Raw genomic sequence first — 19,149 nt, 5'->3', positions numbered from 1 at the left:
ACTTGATTATGTTCGGCATCTCGATGATTAACATTTGGAATGGTGAGACAGAGAGTTGGAAAGCATTTGATCCCAGTCACATTAGTGGCAAATTCTAGAGAGAGATCTATAAACTCATTGATGCCCTGGAAGCTCACCAATTCCTGTCCTTTTAAGCCTTTGTCCTTTACCCCTTCGTTGGATTTCATGAAATGCTCTGAAACCCCTCCCATAATCTTCCTTTGTTGTCTAAGTTAGCCAGCGTTGTTTTACGTTCTTCACAACCAAAGAATATTAGTTAGCTAATACAGAAATTAAAGACTGCCTATGTATGGGGTGGTCCTAGATGTGGTTGCTTAATTTTAATAAAAAACCATCAATTATTTGTGAAGAAGAAAACTATAAGAAGAAAGGAAGACTTCCAAGCTAATCTCTTTCTTCATGGGGTTACACTGCCCTCCCTCTTCCCTTAATTCTGTGATGGAAAAAACTCAGCATTAATTATTGGAATAATTGTATTTATTTTTCTAAAGTTAAAATTTGGATGTACAGAGGAGATGGCATGGGGAGGAATGAAAAACAGCATCTAGTGTAGCTGGTTTAGTGAGAGTACTGGGTCAGATGGACAAGAAGTAAAGATGCAAAAACTTGGAGTAAAGGCAAGCAGAGGATCAAAACAAGTGTAAATACATAAGCCGGATGAAGTCCCGCAGTGCTAGCTTCCTCATACCTGTACCATTTTACTAATCCCACTGCCACTGGGACACAAGTAGATGTTCTGGTGGTAGTGGATACAGGCTATAAAGAAACTTGCCAAATAAATAGAATTATATATTGGTGGCTTTAGATATATCATTAATGTCACCTTCTCCCTGTTTATTTTCATTCACTGGTCTTTCCAGCTTTCTCCTCACTGAAATCTAATATCCTCTATTATATATTAATGAAGTAGTTCTCAAACTTTAGTAATCCTAACAATTACCTAGGAGGTGCTTGTTAAAATGCATATTATGGGCTTGCCCCTCAGAGGTCCTAATTTATTAGGTTCAAGGTAGGATGTAGGAAGCTCTACTTTTAATAAGAACCAGGATTTTCAAATGCAATTAGTCATTGGTTGAGTGACCATGTGTAAATTATTTTCCAAACCAGAACACTCTTGAGAGTGAAGTGAGTTGCTACTAATAATTATTCTGGAAGGACAAGTGCAAACCAGCACTGTCCCATGGAAACCATGACATGGCCAGTAATTGATCACATTTGAGAAACACTGCTATGTGAAATTAAATTTCAGTCATAGCAACTCAGACAATTCAGACTTAAACTGATTGTGGTTATAAAAGTCCTTGTTATATATGAGAAATTTTAGGCCTTAAGGAAAGGCAGATGGAAGTCCCTTTATTTTTCAGGTGGGGGATCGCCTGCCTGCTGTACCCCCAAAATTAATATAACCTTTGATAGGCTTGTTTTGCCAGTGATTTTTGAGACAGTTCAAGCACTTTTAAATCACACAAAAAACTCCTTTATTCCTCCCTCCTTTCATTCCTCCCTCCCTGCCTTCCTTCCCTCATCAATTTTTCAAGTCAAATATTCATTGAGGAATCCAGAAGACTGAGAAAGAGTCTGGGAGAATGCACCATGGACCCTCATTCCTCTTACTCTTCATAAAATGCAGAGACAGCCCAGCTCTTGAAACTGGTGCAATTTACTACTGTTTTGGATAGATGTTTAGCCAAGCATAATTAAAAATACAACAGAACCATGTATTTTACTTTAAGGCTAGTTTAGCAATTCAACCAGAAACACCTTAACCTTGAATGTTTAAAGGAGGAGTTACCTCAAAGTATTTTTAAGCCATGTTAGACTGTAAATATGAAATTTTGTCTCTTTTGTCTGGCATTATGGTCATTGTGTTTAGAGTTATTCTTGTGGGTGAAGATTAGGTTTCACTTTGTTCTTTTCCAGTTAATTTCGGGTTTGCATTGTAGAAAACAGATCAAGTGTGTCAGAAAGTAAGCACCTGCTGGGGAGGAGGAAGGCATTAACTATTTCAGGCACTAATAAGAAACGGTACTTGATGCAGAAGTAAATTAGTCAATTACATTCATGGTGACAAGGACAAATTAATGTTTCTTTAAAAATTCCTGACCTTTTGAATTATTTGCCCCATAGAAAATGATCCATCTCCCCAATTTTTTTTTTTTTTAATTTTATAGCTACTTTATTTATTTATTTATTTATTTTTGGCTGTGTTGGGTCTTCGGTTCGTGCGAGGGCTTTCTCTAGTTGCGGCAAGCGGGGGCCACTCTTCATCGCGGTGCGGGGACCGCTCTTCATCGCGGTGCGCGGGCCTTTCACTATCGCGGCCCCTCCCGTTGCGGGGCACAGGCTCCAGACGCGCAGGCTCAGTAATTGTGGCTCACGGGCCCAGCTGCTCCGTGGCATGTGGGATCTTCCCAGACCAGGGCTCGAACCCGTGTCCCCTGCATTAACAGGCAGATTCTCAACCACTGCGCCACCAGGGAAGCCCCCATCTCCCCAATTTTTAAAGTTAAGAGTTGTAGTGAGCTTGGAAGAACTTTATGATTACTTTTTCTCTCCTTTATCAAAATAGAAAAGGGATTTACTTAGGAAGATAAAATCATCATTATTTGATCTTTGTTAATGCTGTGTCATCTTATAGATGTTTTTAAAGACTTGGAATATGAAGCACTTTGATAGAGAGATACGTATTTTTCTAAAAGTTTTTTTTTCTTTGACCTTTCATTTTTCATATATAATTACTGGAAACACAATTTAAAAACCACAAGGTGAAATTCTTAATTTAGACTTAGCTTTCGTTAAGGAATTCAACAAGAAGCAAATGTCAACTCTAAATAACCCCTTTTTAATGCATAGGGCATACTATGGTGTGTGTACTGTCTGTAAAATAAATGTCATGTTCAGCTTCTGTTAACCCACATTATGCCAGGAAATTTCCTAATGGCTCTTTCAGACATTTTTTTCTTTCTGTAAATCTATTACTGTGAAACTAGTTCCTTCCTGACTTCCTATTATGTTTCTCTGCTATTGCATTATTGGTGTTTATTGTGTTGGAATAATCTGTCTTTATAAATTAATTTTGTCTTTTTGTCTTAATTTTTTTCAATGCTCTTGATTTTTTTCAACTTACATTAGCATTTTTATTATTAATTCCTTTTTGAAGAGGCATTCATACTTAAATGAGATTTATTCTGTTTGCAAAATTTAATTAAAATTTCCTTCTTCCTCAATACATTAAACCTGTAATTGTTCTTGGATTTTAATATTTTCTATTATTTCAAATCAATAGTGGAGAATGAAAACATTCGTACATTGATCTAAATGATTTTTCTCTATTTTCCTATCTTTCTAGCAGCTACTTGAACATTTTTTTATCAACTTTGAGATCCCTTGAATATAAAAACATATTCTTCTATTTCCTCTATGTACAGGAAGTTTTTCTATAGTTCTTCATCTGTAAACCTACACATGCCACAGTTGTGTTATTTGTCTTCTCTGTGTCCATTCATTCAGCCAGACATTCATTGAGCACATATTAATAAGATACTGTTAGGTTATGTTTATTTGTTATTGTTTCTTTCCAATTGCAATTTTTTGGATTATATTTCTTTTTTTTTTTTTTTTTTTTAAATAGCTGTAGTGGAAGAACAGAGTATGTATCAAGGTTTGTGCGCCATTAGAATAGTAGCTTTTTTTTTATTATTTTATTTATTTATTTATTTATTTATGGCTGTGTTGGGTCTTCGTTTCTGTGCGAGGGCTTTCTCTAGTTGTGGCAAGCGGGGGCCACTCTTCATCGCGGTGCGCGGGCCTCTCACTATCGTGGCCTCTCTTGTTGCGGAGCACAGGCTCCAGCTGCGCAGGCTCAGTAATTGTGGCTCACGGGCCCAGCCGCTCCGCGGCATGTGGGATCTTCCCAGATCAGGGCTCGAACCCGTGTCCCCTGCATTGGCAGGCAGATTCTCAACCACTGCGCCACCAGGGAAGCCCTGGATTATATTTCTAATGCTGCTCACAAAAAGTATGCTTAAAGCAAACTTTCTTACTCTGATTTATTCTCTTATATAGTTAATTGAAGTGTAGTGTGTTTATAGATTTAAGAGCCATGACTACTAAATAGATACACTAGTAGTTACGATAATTCTAAAACTGCCCAGTGAAATCATATAGATATATAGTGATGGTCTTTCTGCACATATAAAATTTCATTGAGATTTGCAAAAATTACAGAAAACTTATGACCTTTACTGACAATAATTTTAGTTAAAATGGCAAATTAAACACAAATTAATAAAAGCTGTAACTTAGTATCATTTACTATGCACCAACTTGGTCAAATCAGTAATTTCATCTATCATAAGAAAAGCTAGATAAAGATGAAAAATTCTTGGCAGTCATGTTGAAATTATTCCATTCACTAAAAATTAACCTTTTTCAAATAAAGTTCTGTTTTTAGATCTTTACAGGTTACTCTATGAGAAAAGAATCAGGAGAAATGGGAAATAAATTTAAAACGGACAGTTTGCTCAGCTGATTTAATTAATTGAAAGTCATTGCTATTAGCCGACTCTTTCCAGCCAGGCTTGATAGAACAGAAGGTACCTTATAGAGCAACTAAACTTTTTTTATAGAGAGACTTTTATTGGGCCCTTTTAATAAAGTCTATTATGTTAGTTTAATTTCTATTAGAGGGAAAACACACACACACACATACATACACTAAAAGGTCACAATTAATTTCAAAATCTTGGGGTACAGGAACATCTAAACAAAACTCTAGTTCAGTTCAGCATTCCTCATTGAGCAGATATTTACAGAATACCTGCTCTGGTCTGGGCAGAATGCTGGGGAATCAAGATGACTCACCTGAATCCTGAGTCAGGATGAGGCCTTATTCATGCTAGATTTAAAGTGTGTGAAGCTCATTGGAAATACATGAAATCTTGTTGCCAGCTGAATAGGATGAGATACAATTCTGAACAGTGTTTAAACATTTGACGGTCTGTGTTTCAGCGTGCTCATTTCCTAAAACCTAGAGATGTGGCACAATCCAAGAGAAGCCCCAGGCTCTGCTCCTGCATCCCAACTTCTGCTCAGTTGGATCTCTTGCCAACCCTTCTTCTACTAGGAAGTTTCATCTTCTCCTCAAAGTCTCCAACTACTGTCTAAACTAGGTTTATTCATCTTTGTAGTCACCGATGTTCCCAGGACTTAATATTTTATCTTTCAAAGTATACCTTCTTTCTGAGATTTATTTTTCACTTGCATTTCCTGCCTTTATTGTTGAAAGCATCTACAAAATTTATAGGTTAGACTTTTTTTTTGAGTTAGTTTTTTTTCTCCCCAGAAGATACAAGTTATAAAGTCACTTGCAACTGAGGCTAAATCATTTTTGTTTCTAATCCAACACCTAAAATAGTGTTCTAGCTCCCTACAGACTGTTGGTATTAGTTTTCTTAGTTTGATCCATGTGGCTTTGAAGATTTTGAAGTGCCTGTGAATGTAAAAGTACCTAATACAAGCAGGATTAAACAAAATGTCCTGTGTGTGCTTACCGAGTGTGATGCTTAATGGTCTTGCTTAGGAAGAATCATGGCATCTATAGCTCAACATCTTGGAGAATTTAGACTGTATTTAGGAAAGGCCACTTCTCACCAAATGGAGTTTTAAAATGTTGACAGGTGTCCCATTCTGAATCAGATAGTGTAATATTTTGAGCTTTTTTTCTGGAAAAAATTGGACATAAATATGACCTGATGTATATATCTGTCATTTTTACTCAAACATGTTTTATTATGAAGTGACCTATTAGAATTTTTAGATATCTACTCTTGAGATATTTGCTATTGATCCATTTCCATTGGCATTATGAGTGGATGAACTTCTATACATGTGGACCTTGATGCAGAGTAGAACAAGCCACAAGCATTTTGATTGTAGCACCCATTATAGAATTTTCTCTTAATGAGGCTTATTTCTAGCTGGATATATTGGGATTATATTTGATGCTTGCTAAGTACACAGTAAATGATCATTTGAAAGAATGTGTGAATGAATGAACAAATGGACTCAAAAGTAGAAAAATAAAGCAAATTCTATGCTCTGCCTCTAAGAACACTTTGCAGAGGTAGATAACTTAAATTACCCTCAGGGGTTGAATCTAGTATGGACAGGGATAAGACTTAAGCAAAGCCAGAACAATGTATCTAGGGTGGGGGTGAGGTAATGAGAAATGTAGAGTAAGTGATTGAGGACTTACTACATACCCACATTATGCTACAAACGTCCATAGATGTTATCCTCTTTAAATCACAAAATAATACTATAAACAAGGTATTGTCTATAGGATTGCCTACAATCCTACAGACAAGTCTTGTTTTACAAGGGAGGACGGAGAGGCTCCAAAAGTTAGGTCACCCAAGATTATACAGCCTATAAGTGGTGCAACCCGGATTAAGCTTCCAACACCACAGCTAGTGATCTTATGAGAGTGGCCTTGTCTGGATTATAATATTCTTCTGCTGAAACAAATGGAATCCCTACAGCTGTAAGGTCAGTTCAGGCATGAGAAGGAATGAAAAAAGAAATATTGCATAAGATTTCATTCATCAGGGAACTATAGGGATTTAGGAACACAAATTAGACTAAAAGATATGAATTCCAGACTAATACGCCTCATGTAAGTATTAATTTATGATTTATTTATTCATCCAATAAATACTGATTTGTTATCCTCCATGTACCATAAGCCCATGCTGCTCACACCTGGCATGGGTCTTGGGTACCTCTCTGGTAGGATGTTGCATTTTATTTGGCTCTCCAAAGTGAAACCTATGTTTGCAGGTTCTGTCCTTGAATCCACCCACCAAAACTCAGATGGTAATTTGCCTCTTTATTGTAGCCAGGGGCTCCCAGTTAGTGAGAGAGGCTGATATAAAGGGGAGTGAAGAGGCAAAGGAGGTAATTTGTCTCCATTTCTGCTGATAAGGCCGGGAAGGCAAGTTTTCCTGAGGCTACGATAATCTGGAAAGCTGTCTCACTTATTACCCACAGCATCTGGAAGCTCTGTGGCTAAACTGCAAAGATAAGCTGATAAGTGTATTTTGCCCAATAACAGACACTGAACTATCTAATCTTCCTTTAGTATTAGAAGGTGGTCTGAGAACACCAGGTGTAAGAAACAGGTTTTCTTGTCACTTGTCTGACCAGTTGCATGTGCACAAAGTGTGCAGGTGAAAAACCTAAACCAGATTAAAAATTAACCAGTTAACTGTGAGTATAACAGAGATAAAGTGAGTTTTGAAAATGCCAAAGTGCTATAACATATTTGTTGTTATTATGAGTCCTTTATGATGAACTTCAGTGGACTGGTTATGTCACAATTAGTAGGTATTAAAATCTTACGAAGATTTTCTTATGGACAGCCAGGTGGTATAAGGTAATACTTCTCTAACTTTAATATGCATATGAGCCCCCTGGGGATCTTGTTAAAATCCAGGTTCTGATTCAACAGGTCTGGGATGAGGCTTGAGGTTTTGTGTTTCTACAAAACTCTCAGATGATATCGATGCTGCTGGTTCATGGACCACATTTTGAATAGCATGGGTGTAAAACTGAGGGCATTATTGTCCCTCAATTCACGAGAATTTATGAAACTTTTGTCCTAAAAATACATATATCTATATAATATTTATTATGTATATTATTATATATACTATGTTGTATATTAGTATATATTTATAATATGTAAGTATAAATATATATTATATATATAAAATATATATTTAAAAATATGTAATGTAGCTGGTGCAGGACTCATGGTATAACAGCAAATCATCAAATCATCTTTATTTTCATCTTTCCTGCCCGAGTAATCACTGGGTGTTCCTGGATGAAAATTTCTCCAGACCCCATGACTTTCCTGCTCATGTTTAAGTAATAGATCATCCTACTGTCAATTAAGATCATGAACAAGGCTCAATTCAGTAATTAGATTTGGGGGCCCAAGATATTAACTAAGCTCTGACCTTAATTTAACAGGCAAACCTCCCTCGGCCCAGCAAGAGCCTGCTTCCCTGGTAAGTCTGCCCTGGAAAGAGGCCCTCATTAGCCTTTCTCTATTTACTTATCTTGGGCCTTTTGGTTTAAAGCTGATTCTTTCCTCCTGGGGCACTTTTGTGGAGTCTTCATGATTATGTTTGCTGGTGACCTCCCTCCTGCAGTTCCCTTGTTGCTGGCTGGCAGAGCCACTTGGATTCCAGGTGGCCACTTGCATCTCCTGCTTTGGACCCGAGGAACTTGGCCTCACCTCCAGTCTCTTGCTGGACCCCTATTGGGCCAGATTCTCTCTCATCAGCTACCTACCTCTGGTCCACAGGAAACACTCTCATGTCCTATACCCTGAAAAACTCTGGTAATGCAGATGGACCTGCCCACAGAGCAGTTAGTCAACCATCCGTGGTCCTCTAGATTTCCTGGACAGAAGGCAGATGGCAGGCCTGGAGTCCCCAAAGTGCAGGGATATACCACTCAGGGTCACCGAGGGGACCCATCTGAGTCCTTTTCAACAGAGTGAGGTGGTGAAGCCTATTAACTAGGCAACAGCTCTTTCCAAAGTGCTCTCTCTTCACAAATATTCCTTCTCCTTCCCTTTCTCAATCCTCTCATATTCTCAAAGTGGGTCAGAGGGTTCAGAAGTTATGGCATGGATTCTCAGAAATTTCCTTTGAAATTCTTTATATGGCAGTTTGGTACCTCACTTTTAAATCACTCTTGTTATTGTAACGGAATGTCAACAACCTAAGTTTAGCAAGCACAACATACAATGTAGTAAGTGTGATACATTTCCCCATTTGACAGGTGAAGAAACTGAAGCATAGAGAGATTAAGTAAAAAATGCTGTATGTGAAGCTAAAAATTTTTGCTCCTAAGTTTGTAACCTAAACTGCTATTCTGGGCCTGTGGTAGAAAATTTCCAAATATTTGAAGGCAATATAATGATATATCCAAAAGAGAATATTAAAAAGCAAGTGGTATGTCAGACCTGCAGAGTAAAATCTTTGGATAAGATTTTTGGTTTTAGGTCTTATTTATTATTGCCTTAAAAGAGACATCCTTGGACTGCATTTCCTAAAGTGTGTTCCATAAAACATTAGGCCCATGGTTCTTTGAATCATTCAACACATTTACTGCATGCTACACAGGGAATTCTGTTCCTCTTGGGGATTTACAGCCTATTACCATGTTTCTAAGAAATCGTGTAGAAAAGAAAAGTGTGATTTAACCCCAAATTATTTGATATTGGATTTTTCTGTTTGACTTAAAAATTTTTTTTTTTTGTAATACCAGTAACGTTCTTTGGAAGTTCCAAAGAATTGGCTCTTGGGAATTTTGTAATGGATTCTTTGATTACTTCAGAGATGAGTGAAGGTGCATCTACTAATTATATTTTCTTTTTCCTTTGGCTGTAAAGAATGTTTAGTTTACAATCACCTTTTGCAGTAATTTGACAGACTTCCAAAAGCACATTTTAAACCTAACTTGGAACTAAACCCTTATATTTTCATAAACCTTTATAATAACACTGAAAATAAAGCAGGAGTGTGTTAACATCAGTTTATGTAAGATGTAAGGTTTGGTGCAGTGGTCCTCAACCTTGTCTGCATATTAGATTCACCTGGGAAGCTTTTAAATATCTGAGGCTCAGGCCACTCCGGGTCAATTAAAGCAGAACCTCTGGAGGTAGGATCCAAGTACATATCTTGAGGTAGGCTCTGATTTGACCTTCCCACAGTCCATGTGAAAAATAACCTAGATACTTAGGTGAATTCAAACTACCTCTCTGAAAAGGAGATCAAATTATCTACCACCAACAGATTTAGTCTGCTGAAATAAAATGGTTAAAACATGTAAGATTTTCTTTCTTTTTTTTTAAAAGAAATTCACGTTCTTATTTATTTATTTATTTATTTATTTATTTATTTACTTACTTATTTATTTATTTATGACTGTGTTGAGTCTTCGTTTCTGTGCGAGGGCTTTCTCTAGTTGCGGCAAGTGGGGACCACTCTTCATCGCGGTACGCGGGCCTCTCACCATCGCGGCCTCTCTTGTTGCGGAGCACAGGCTCCAGACGCGCAGGCTCAGTAATTGTGGCTCACGGGCCCAGTTGCTCCGTGGCATGTGGGATCTTCCCAGACCAGGGCTCGAACCCGTGTCCCCTGCATTGGCAGGCAGATTCTCAACCACTGCGCCACCAGGGAAGCCCAAGATTTTTCTTTCTTAAAAAAAAAAAAACAACAACTAAATGCATACTACGTAACATTTCTACATCATGGCAATTATCTAGGATATTCCTTATTGAGGCTTTGTAATTTATGACCTTTTGTGTAAGCCCCCTCTCCTCATTTGGCTCTCATTTGTCAGTTTTATATTTCCAAACTGCACTCTACTGAAAATAAGGAAATTAGATCAATATAGTTATGTTAATGGAAGTAATATGCAGCTCATTTGAAAGAGAATGGCAATATATATTTTCATAAGTTCTACATTACTCAACCCATTGACCAGAAATGTGTTAATGATATAACGTTGTTATTTTGAATGTCTGAGAGCTCCTTTGATGGCACCTTAGAGATAAAAAGCTACTTAATGTGCATGAAACTGGAATGAATGACTGCACTGAATATTTAAATTATCTTTAATGTCCTGTTTTTAGCAGCAAGTTTTATTCAAACTCATTAACTATTATTCCTAGGAAATAAATTAACTATGCATTTTTGTTCATCGCAGCTCACACAATTCCTTGTTATTTTGTTTGAATAGTGAGCATAATTCTGTTTGCCAAATAAAAGAAAAACAAAATCATAGAGCTATATATCATCAAAAAGTCTACAAATAATAAATGCTGGAGAGGGTGTGGAGAAAAGGGAACCCTCCTACACTGTTGGTGGGAATGTAAATTGGTGCAGCCACTACGGAGAACAGTATGCAGGTTCCTCAAAAAACTAAAAATAGAGCTACCACATGATCCAGCAATCTCACTCCTGTGCATATATCCCCAAAAGATGAAAACTCTAATTTGAAAAGATACATGTACCCCAATGTTCATAGCAGCACTATTTACAATAGCCAAGACATGGATGGAAGCGAACTAAATGTCAATCGACAGATGAATGGATAAAGAAGATGTGGTACATATATACAATAGAATATTACTCAGCCATAAAAAGAATGAAATAATGCCATTTGCAGCGACATGGATGGACCTAGAGATTATCATACTAAGTGAAGTCAGACAGAGAAAGACAAATATCATATGATATCATTTATATGTGGAATCTAAAAAAATGATACAAATGAACTTATTTACAAAACAGAAACAGACTCACAGACATAGGAAACAAATTTATGGTTACCAAATGGGAAAGTCGGGGGGGGGGTGTGGGAGGGACAAATTAGGAGTATGGGATTAACAGATACAAACTGCTATACATAAAATAGATAAGCAGCAAGGATTTACTGTATAACCCAGGGAACTATAGTCAATATCTTGTAATAGCCTGTAAAGGAAAATAATCTGAAAAAAATATATAACTGAATCACTTTGCTGTATACCTGAAACTAACACAATATTGTAAATCAACTATTTTTTTTTTTGTATTCCAAACTGTATTTATTATAATGGGTCAGAGAAGAAAAAAAATACACCAAACAATTAATAATTGGCTGCCATTTTGTCTTACCTATTCACAAGCAACATAATAATCTTAACCACACAATGATAATAGAAGAAAATATAAATAGTGACTACAAAATTATATCCAAACACCACTTTGAAATCATTTTTCTTCAACAGAATCCCCCAAGGAACATTTAACTCTGCTATTAATGTACATAAAATGCTGCTGACATACTGCAAAATTCAGGCTAATTTAATAAAGCCTGATGAGCCTTACTTCATGTTAAGATGATGTAATAATATGTTGCTAAATGAGTCTCCTCATTTTACCTTCACAGCAATGGCATAACTGATGAGCCATTAAAAGGAAACTGGTGTAGCAGTATTACTGGAAACATTGATAGATCATTCTGCAATTGAATTTTTTTCGGTTCAACACAGAGCATAGAAGCCAACATCTTTATTAACAATAGGTATGGGGGGAGGGATAAATTGGGAGATTTGGATTGACGTATACACACTACTATATATAAAATAGATAACCAATAAGGACCTACTGTATAGCACAGGGGACTCTACTCAGTGTAAATCAACTATTCTTCAATTAAGAAAATAATTTAAAAACTCATAGAGCTCTAAGAAACACAATGCCAGAATCATGTGATTTAATAAGAACAAACCAGGAGTAAATTCTTGGGATTTTCTGCCATAAAAACTCCATTGCACACATTTCTTTGCTTTCCCCTTCGGGCCTTGCTCGTGTCATGTATTGTTTCTTGGTTCTGTTTTTAGTGGGAAAAACAATAATGATGGTTTCTATGTAATTAGGAACTTCCAAGATACCTTTGCGGTATCTTTAGGAAATAAAAAACTATTAGAGGATTTCGCCCTGAGAAGGCAGTAGAAGTTGAGCAAATGGGAAGGAGGAGATAGAAATGTGAAAGAATTGCTTGTTGGGATATTTGAATGAAGGTGAGGATGCAGAAGGAGTCTTGCTGGAGAGAAAATGGATTTGTGTAAATGGAAGACTACTTGCTATTCTGTGGAGAGATGCCAAAGGATTAGCAACAAGAGACATTAACATTTAATCTTTTTTATACTTATCAAAAAATAGAGAAACTAAGGAATAAAGTAATCTTGGGTACACATATATGGTGAAAAAGTCATCTGCAAATTTCAGAAATATGAACTGCCTTCTAGGGACTACTATTTAAATGTCACCTGCCTAAAATAATACATTTTAATTGGACTTTGATTGGCAAGTTCTTCACTACTTCCTTTCCTTTTGTGAAGATATGTTTCAACTGGCAATACACAAGAGTGCGTGGCATTTTAAAAAGGGAAACGGTGAGTAAACACTATTACCTGGATCTGAGCTCCCTGACACAGACAACTGTTTCGATATAATTCTTCTTAGTTGTAGTTTACTAGCCTGAAGGGCGTCGTTAAACTGGTTTCAGTTTTTTTAAAAAAATAAAAGTACAGGTAACAGAAAGCACTAGAAAGGGAATTTGAAGATGCTAGACTGAGTCCTAAAAAAAATTACTTTGTGAACGCTAGGAACTAACTGGAGCCTCAGTTTCATCAGCTGTCCAGGCGAGATGCCATTTAACGTCTCTGAGGTCCAAAATTGTATGAATTGTCTAAATTAGCCCAGAGCTAGGTAGAGCATTACTTGCTTAAACCAATGGTGACATCTGGTGGCTGGATGTGCTAATGACGGTTTCAGCTGCCTTCCAGCTTCCCCAGGGCTTGGTAAAGCTGTTTTTTAAAAATGGCTGCCTTTTCCATTTGATAATGTTCTGAGGGCCAGTTGGAAGTCTTACTGTTCAGATTTGGTCTCTCTAATTTATTGTTTATATTATGAGCTAAAAAAATTATGATTAAGTAGGTGAATGAACAATGTGTTTTTTTTAGTGAATTTGATAATCTTTTTCTTTTAAATAAAAAAAGCTCTAACTTCCTCTGGCTCTGGAGCTACCTCTCTGAAGCAGATTATGTTGCTGCCATGCAATTGCTTGCAGTGCAGGCTGTTAAAAGATAAACTGAGGCATATTAAAATTTTTAAGAGTTTATCTGAGCAAAAATAGATTCGAATTGATTGTCAGGTTTCTGCAGGGATAAACAGTAAATATTCCTGGCAGTATGGAACAACCTCTTGGATACAAAAGGCATCCCAAAGAGTGTGCAAAAGATACTATCCTCCCAAGATCCAGAGCCACTCCTGAAGATAACCATAAGAAAGACAATTCCCCTGAGAGCTGGCAACAGTCTGCGGGACCCTAGCAACCCACATTTTTGTCTGCCTGTATTTTGGGGGCCCCCAACCTGACAGCTGCCAACTCTAGTTCTCAGGACACAAAACGGGACAGACAAGAAGGCAATAGCTGTCTGTGGAAGAGACGGGATCCACAACCAACGGGTACCCAAAAGCAAATTCACAAGTCCCAATTCAAAATGTAATTCTTAATTTTTTTTTTTTTTTTCCCTGCCCATCTGCATTTGGGAAGGAAAGGACAACGTGAAATTTTACCTTCCTCTCTTCACCAGGCACCACAGATAGAGATCTGAAGAGCTGACTTTGGTGAGAATTCTCACCCCTTGCTCACTTCTGCCAGTTTTCCCAGGATTCTGTGTGCAGGCTCTGCAGCGAGTGGGGTGTCCCAGCGGCTCTTACCCTGGTCATGAGAAACTGCTGAGGAGGAAAAATAATTTTCGCTCGACCCATTTTGGTGAGTGCTTGGCTGAGACCCTTTTTCTCCAGGGCACCCCGTAGTAAATGGATAAGCTTATCCAGGGTTAAAGTTCTCCACTGTGGCCACTGTAATTCAAGATTATTTTCGGTAAGGTTAACTTGCTTGTTCAGCCTTGAAGCAAAATTTTGTTCCCTTGAGGCCTCACACTGGACCTAGTCCGGCTTAAGTTGGACCGGGACCCGGTCTGGTTTCCAAGTCGGACCCAGGCTGACCCCGGACACGGTCTGGTTTCTACGTCGGACCCAGGCTGACCCCAGGCACGGTCTGGTTTCCAAGTCGGACCCAGGCTGACCCCAGACACGGTCTGGTTTCTAAGTCGGAACCAGTTGGACTCTAGTCGGTTTCCGGACCCAACCCGGAAAAAGAGCCGCTCAAAGAAAGTTTGAAAGCTCACGACGCAAAAGCTGCAGAGGCAGGAATGAGGAGGGCCTCACCCACCACCGGCAAGAAAGCGGCGAGCTCAAGGGGCTCACAGGTACATTCACCTGCTTGCTTGTTGCCCCAGAGGGTCCTCGGGGGTCTCCTCTGGTGCCCTCTTCTGAAACCAGGACTGTTAAAAGATAAACTGAGGCATATTAAACATTCTGAGAGTTTTTTTGAGCAAAAATCGATTTGAATCAGGCAGCATTCCATCTAGCAGATAGAAGGGGGCTCCGAGAATCTATACAAAATGAGATTTTTATAAGCAGAAGGGAGCAGGAACTAGGCAACAAAGTGGTTGGTCATTGCAAGGTCGCTTCCCTTTAAGGGATGGCAGGGGTCTATCAGGCAGATAACCTACTCATTGCTGATAGGTGATTCCTGACTGACTGGTTTTAGACTCCATTTCTGGGAGAACTGAAACTGTAATTAATTTATGTTTTGGTTTGGTGACGTGGGGTTTAACGTAAGTGACTCCATTTGGGGCCTGTTGTCTTGTTTTTACAAGACTTAAATTTAAAAATAAATTAACTTATTTATTCTCTCACCTATTCAACTCCTACTCTTGTGTCAACCTCTGTGTGAACCAGGAGGGATTAAGAAATAAAAGCACATCCCTTGACTACTGAAGCCTCTGGTTTAGAACCTGTGCAACTGACAACACACTGGCCTGGATTTGGGCTTCCTTTTGAAATATAGACAGCAGCAGGGTAAGTCTTGATTTTCACTTTGTTTGTCATTATTTCCTGGTTTGCCCTTCATGGTGGTGAGGTCCTTACCCCTGCCTTCTGAATCCCCACTCCTCTCAGACAACCCTTATCTTCTACACATGGTTGAATGAATGAGCACTTACTTAGGCTTACTATTTTCCCCTTCATTTAATATTCACAACTTGTGATTTGTAAAATCTTGATATTTCCTTTAGTGCAGAGTGATAGCACCTCCAGCTTAGTCCTTTTCCAAACTATCTGGCTGACTTAGAATTCCCACATTTCCCAGTCTCTGCCATAGTGCTCAATTTTATCTTTTTTCATAGCATTTCACATTATTTGCAATGATTATCTTTATTAATTTGCCTATAGCTATTTTTCCCCCCTATGATGTACGATGTGAAACCTAAGTGTCAGCACATTTAAGACAGTTTCCCTGAAACGTGAGTAAGGGGCAAAGTGAGGAACCTAACCCAGGCTTTTAGACTTCCTAGTTTGGGGTCTTTACCATACACCCGAACTGCCTTAATTCCTGGAAGGGTGAGACTCTCCTTATCCAAGTTTCTGGACAAGAAAGTGGATCCAACCAGAGAGAATGTGGAGAGGGATGCCTCTCTCTGCTTTGTATCCTTGTCCACTGTGGCTTATCAGTCAGGAAGTGGAGTCATAGGCAGGTATATACTCAGTTTAGTTTCCCCAGAAACACTGACAGGTGGTGCAAACAGAAATCTGAATTATTTATAAATGACTGTAGGAAAATATTTACTTTGGGAACTCTTACCATTTTATGCTTGATTCATTTATAGTCTACTGTTTAGAGCTGCAGTTGGCTTTACTATCATTTATTCTTTCGTACATTGAGTCAGTGAGCCTTGATTCAGCAGCTACTACGAGGATAAACCAGATTAGGTTATCTTCTTAAGCATTTAGGAGTCAAAGTAAATCTGATTGACTTACAGCTGTATTTTAAATATATTGCCCCCTCATTCATGTTCCCCTGTATACTCTAGAGGGAGGATGAATTCTGGAACACACAACAGTGACATAGAGGATGGCCTGTTATATCTCTCCCCATATTCTAGGGTATGTATATGCCAGCACCTAACAGTCCTTGTCACATGGCAGATGGTCAATATATACTTGTTAACCGACTGCCTGAATGAATATGATGATGCCATCTTTCTGCTTGAAATCCTCTAAGGGCCTCCTATTGTACATACAGTGAAGTCCTTTCTTTGACTCTGACCTTCAAGCCCTGCTTACCTTTCTAACCTCACTTATGCAGCCCCATCTGCACTACTCTTTTTAAACTCTCTCCTATCCAAGGACTTTGGCACATGTTTTCCCTTTGCCTGGAATGCTCTTTTTTCTGTCCTTCTTCAGGTCCCAGGTCAAATGTCCTGTTCTCAGAAAGGCCTTCCTTGACCTCACTATTTAAGCATGTTCCCTTACCTTTCTCCATTTCAGCAACTTGTTTGTAACCTTTGTAGCATTTATTTCAGTATTCAATTTTCACCTCTTTCACTGTCATTCCTACATCTAAAGCCCCATCATCTCAGGCCTGGACTATTCCTGCCCTCCTACATTTTGTCCTCCACGTCGCAACCAGAGTGAATTTTTAAAATAAATAAGATAGATTGTCCTAGTTACAATCCTGGCTCTGCTCTATACAAGCATGTGTGATGAAATGTCTTCGGGCCTCCGTTTCCTTATTTGTAAAATAGGGATAGTACAGTTGACCCTTGAACAACACAGGTTTGAACTGTGAGGGTCCACTTACATGCAGATATTTTTCAATAAATTAACAGCTGGTTGAATCTGCAGATGTGGAACCTTGGATATGGAGGGCTGACTGTGAAGTTACACGTGGAGTTTTTACTGCGTGGGGCGTCTGCACTCCTAGCCCCTGCGTTGTTCAAGAGTCAACTGTAGCAACACCCCTTTCATAAGCTTGCTGAATGATTAAATGAGTACATATTTGTAAGGCACTTAGAACAGTCCAAGTTCATAGTCAGCGCTATATTTTAGCTTTGAACATATAATAACTGAAACTCCCATTACTTCTTATTATACTCTAACTAAAATCCAGACTTCTTAACCACAAGTCTCTGAGGCTCTACATTATCTTGTTTTCTTGCCTCTCTCTTCAAACTGACTGCTTACGACTCTTCTCCTTGCTCCCTATTCAGCCACATCGACCTTTTCTTCCAGGCTTCTGGTCTTAAAACCTGCTTTACTAAAGCTGAGAATGCTCATCCTCTAGCTCTTAGTGTAGTTCTCTCCTCACCAATTCAGGCTCTTCTGAGAAACCTTTCCTGACCACCTTATCCCTCCCCCTCCCCCTCTCGTTCTTTATTCCTGCATCCCTATTGTCCTTAACAGTTGTCATAACCTGCTATTATCTTATATCAATATATTGATCTATTTACTTGTTTTTTCCAGTCTCCCACACTCTCAAGTTATCTCTATGATATCAAGCACTTTGTCTGCCTGGTTTACCTTTCTATCCCCAGGATATAAAACAGTGCCTATATAAAACAGTGCCTGGCATCTAGTAGGTGCTCCATAAATATTTGTTGGATAAATTGCAAAACGGTCTTACAAGTGTACTTTACCATTGGTGGAATTATTGCCATTTCTGCCATTTCATACTTCTTGGCTAAGACATAAAATCTATGGCATAATTTAATCTCCTTAAATCAACTATAAGCATTTGGCTGGGATTAAGCAAATTCCAAATTTACATGATTAGAGTACAAGGAATTGTTTTGACCTCTCATAATTGTATGTTTCAAAGCTTTTTTTGTGTTTTCAGTGCCTGGAGTTATTTAAATAGGTCTGCATTGTGATATTTTTCAGTCAATACCATTGTTATTAAATCTTTTTGTAAAAATGCTATCTCTGATCTTTCCTGATAGATGGAATTTAAATTCTTTGGAATAGTTGAAGAAGATAAAGAAAGAAGGAAATAAGGCTGGGGTGTTCTCTCGAGACTCCATAGCCTAATGTGCTTTGAGGAATGTATATTCTGATTCATGGCACATTTTACCAGTTTGGTAAAAATGGAATATAGTGACAGCCCACTGCAGTGTTATATACAAAGTATAATTGAGAGCCCTAAGAAAACCATTAGAAATCCAACTGAGGATTTCTTCTGTGTCTAAAACTGAGAATAGGAAATCTGCTTTGACCTGATACCCTCCCTCACTTCCCTCATTTCTGGGGTCTTATAGAAACCTAATCAAGTAAGCTGGCCTAGCAAGAAGTAAGCATTGCAAAAAAGCAAAGGAGTTCAGTCTGTCTTCTCCTATGCCTAATAGAACAATCTGCCATTATTAAACAACTAAAGAAATTTAAATAAAATCAGATGATTACTCAATGTGCAGATCATTCAAGATATAGGTGAATATCAGAGAATGAGAGAAATTCCATTTAGAATCTTTTTTTTTAAAAAATAAATTTATTTATTTATTTATTTATTTAATTTTGACTGTGTTGGGTCTTCGTTTCTGTGCGAGGGCTTTCTCCAGTTGCGGCAAGTGGGGGCCACTCTTCATCGCGGTGC

At 38.2% G+C, this 19,149-nt stretch overlaps 1 protein-coding gene across 1 annotated transcript in view; it reads left to right on the top strand.

The window, feature by feature from the left end:
- The first annotated feature begins 14,872 nt into the window (after nucleotides 1-14,872).
- The window catches only part of NXPH1 (neurexophilin 1), a 400,800-nt gene continuing 396,523 nt past the window's right edge, over nucleotides 14,873-19,149 (top strand). Inside the window, exons 1-2 of the mRNA XM_068549972.1 lie at nucleotides 14,873-14,929; nucleotides 15,465-15,584. The gene's annotated coding sequence lies outside the window, so the exon portion shown is untranslated. The remainder of the gene's footprint in view (nucleotides 14,930-15,464; nucleotides 15,585-19,149) is intronic.

This window comes from Eschrichtius robustus, chromosome 8 (assembly GCF_028021215.1).
Source record: "Eschrichtius robustus isolate mEscRob2 chromosome 8, mEscRob2.pri, whole genome shotgun sequence".
Taxonomy (NCBI): Eukaryota; Metazoa; Chordata; class Mammalia; order Artiodactyla; family Eschrichtiidae; genus Eschrichtius; species Eschrichtius robustus.
Note: the sequence above shows the minus strand (reverse complement) of the source record. Positions and strands in the feature narration are given on the sequence as shown.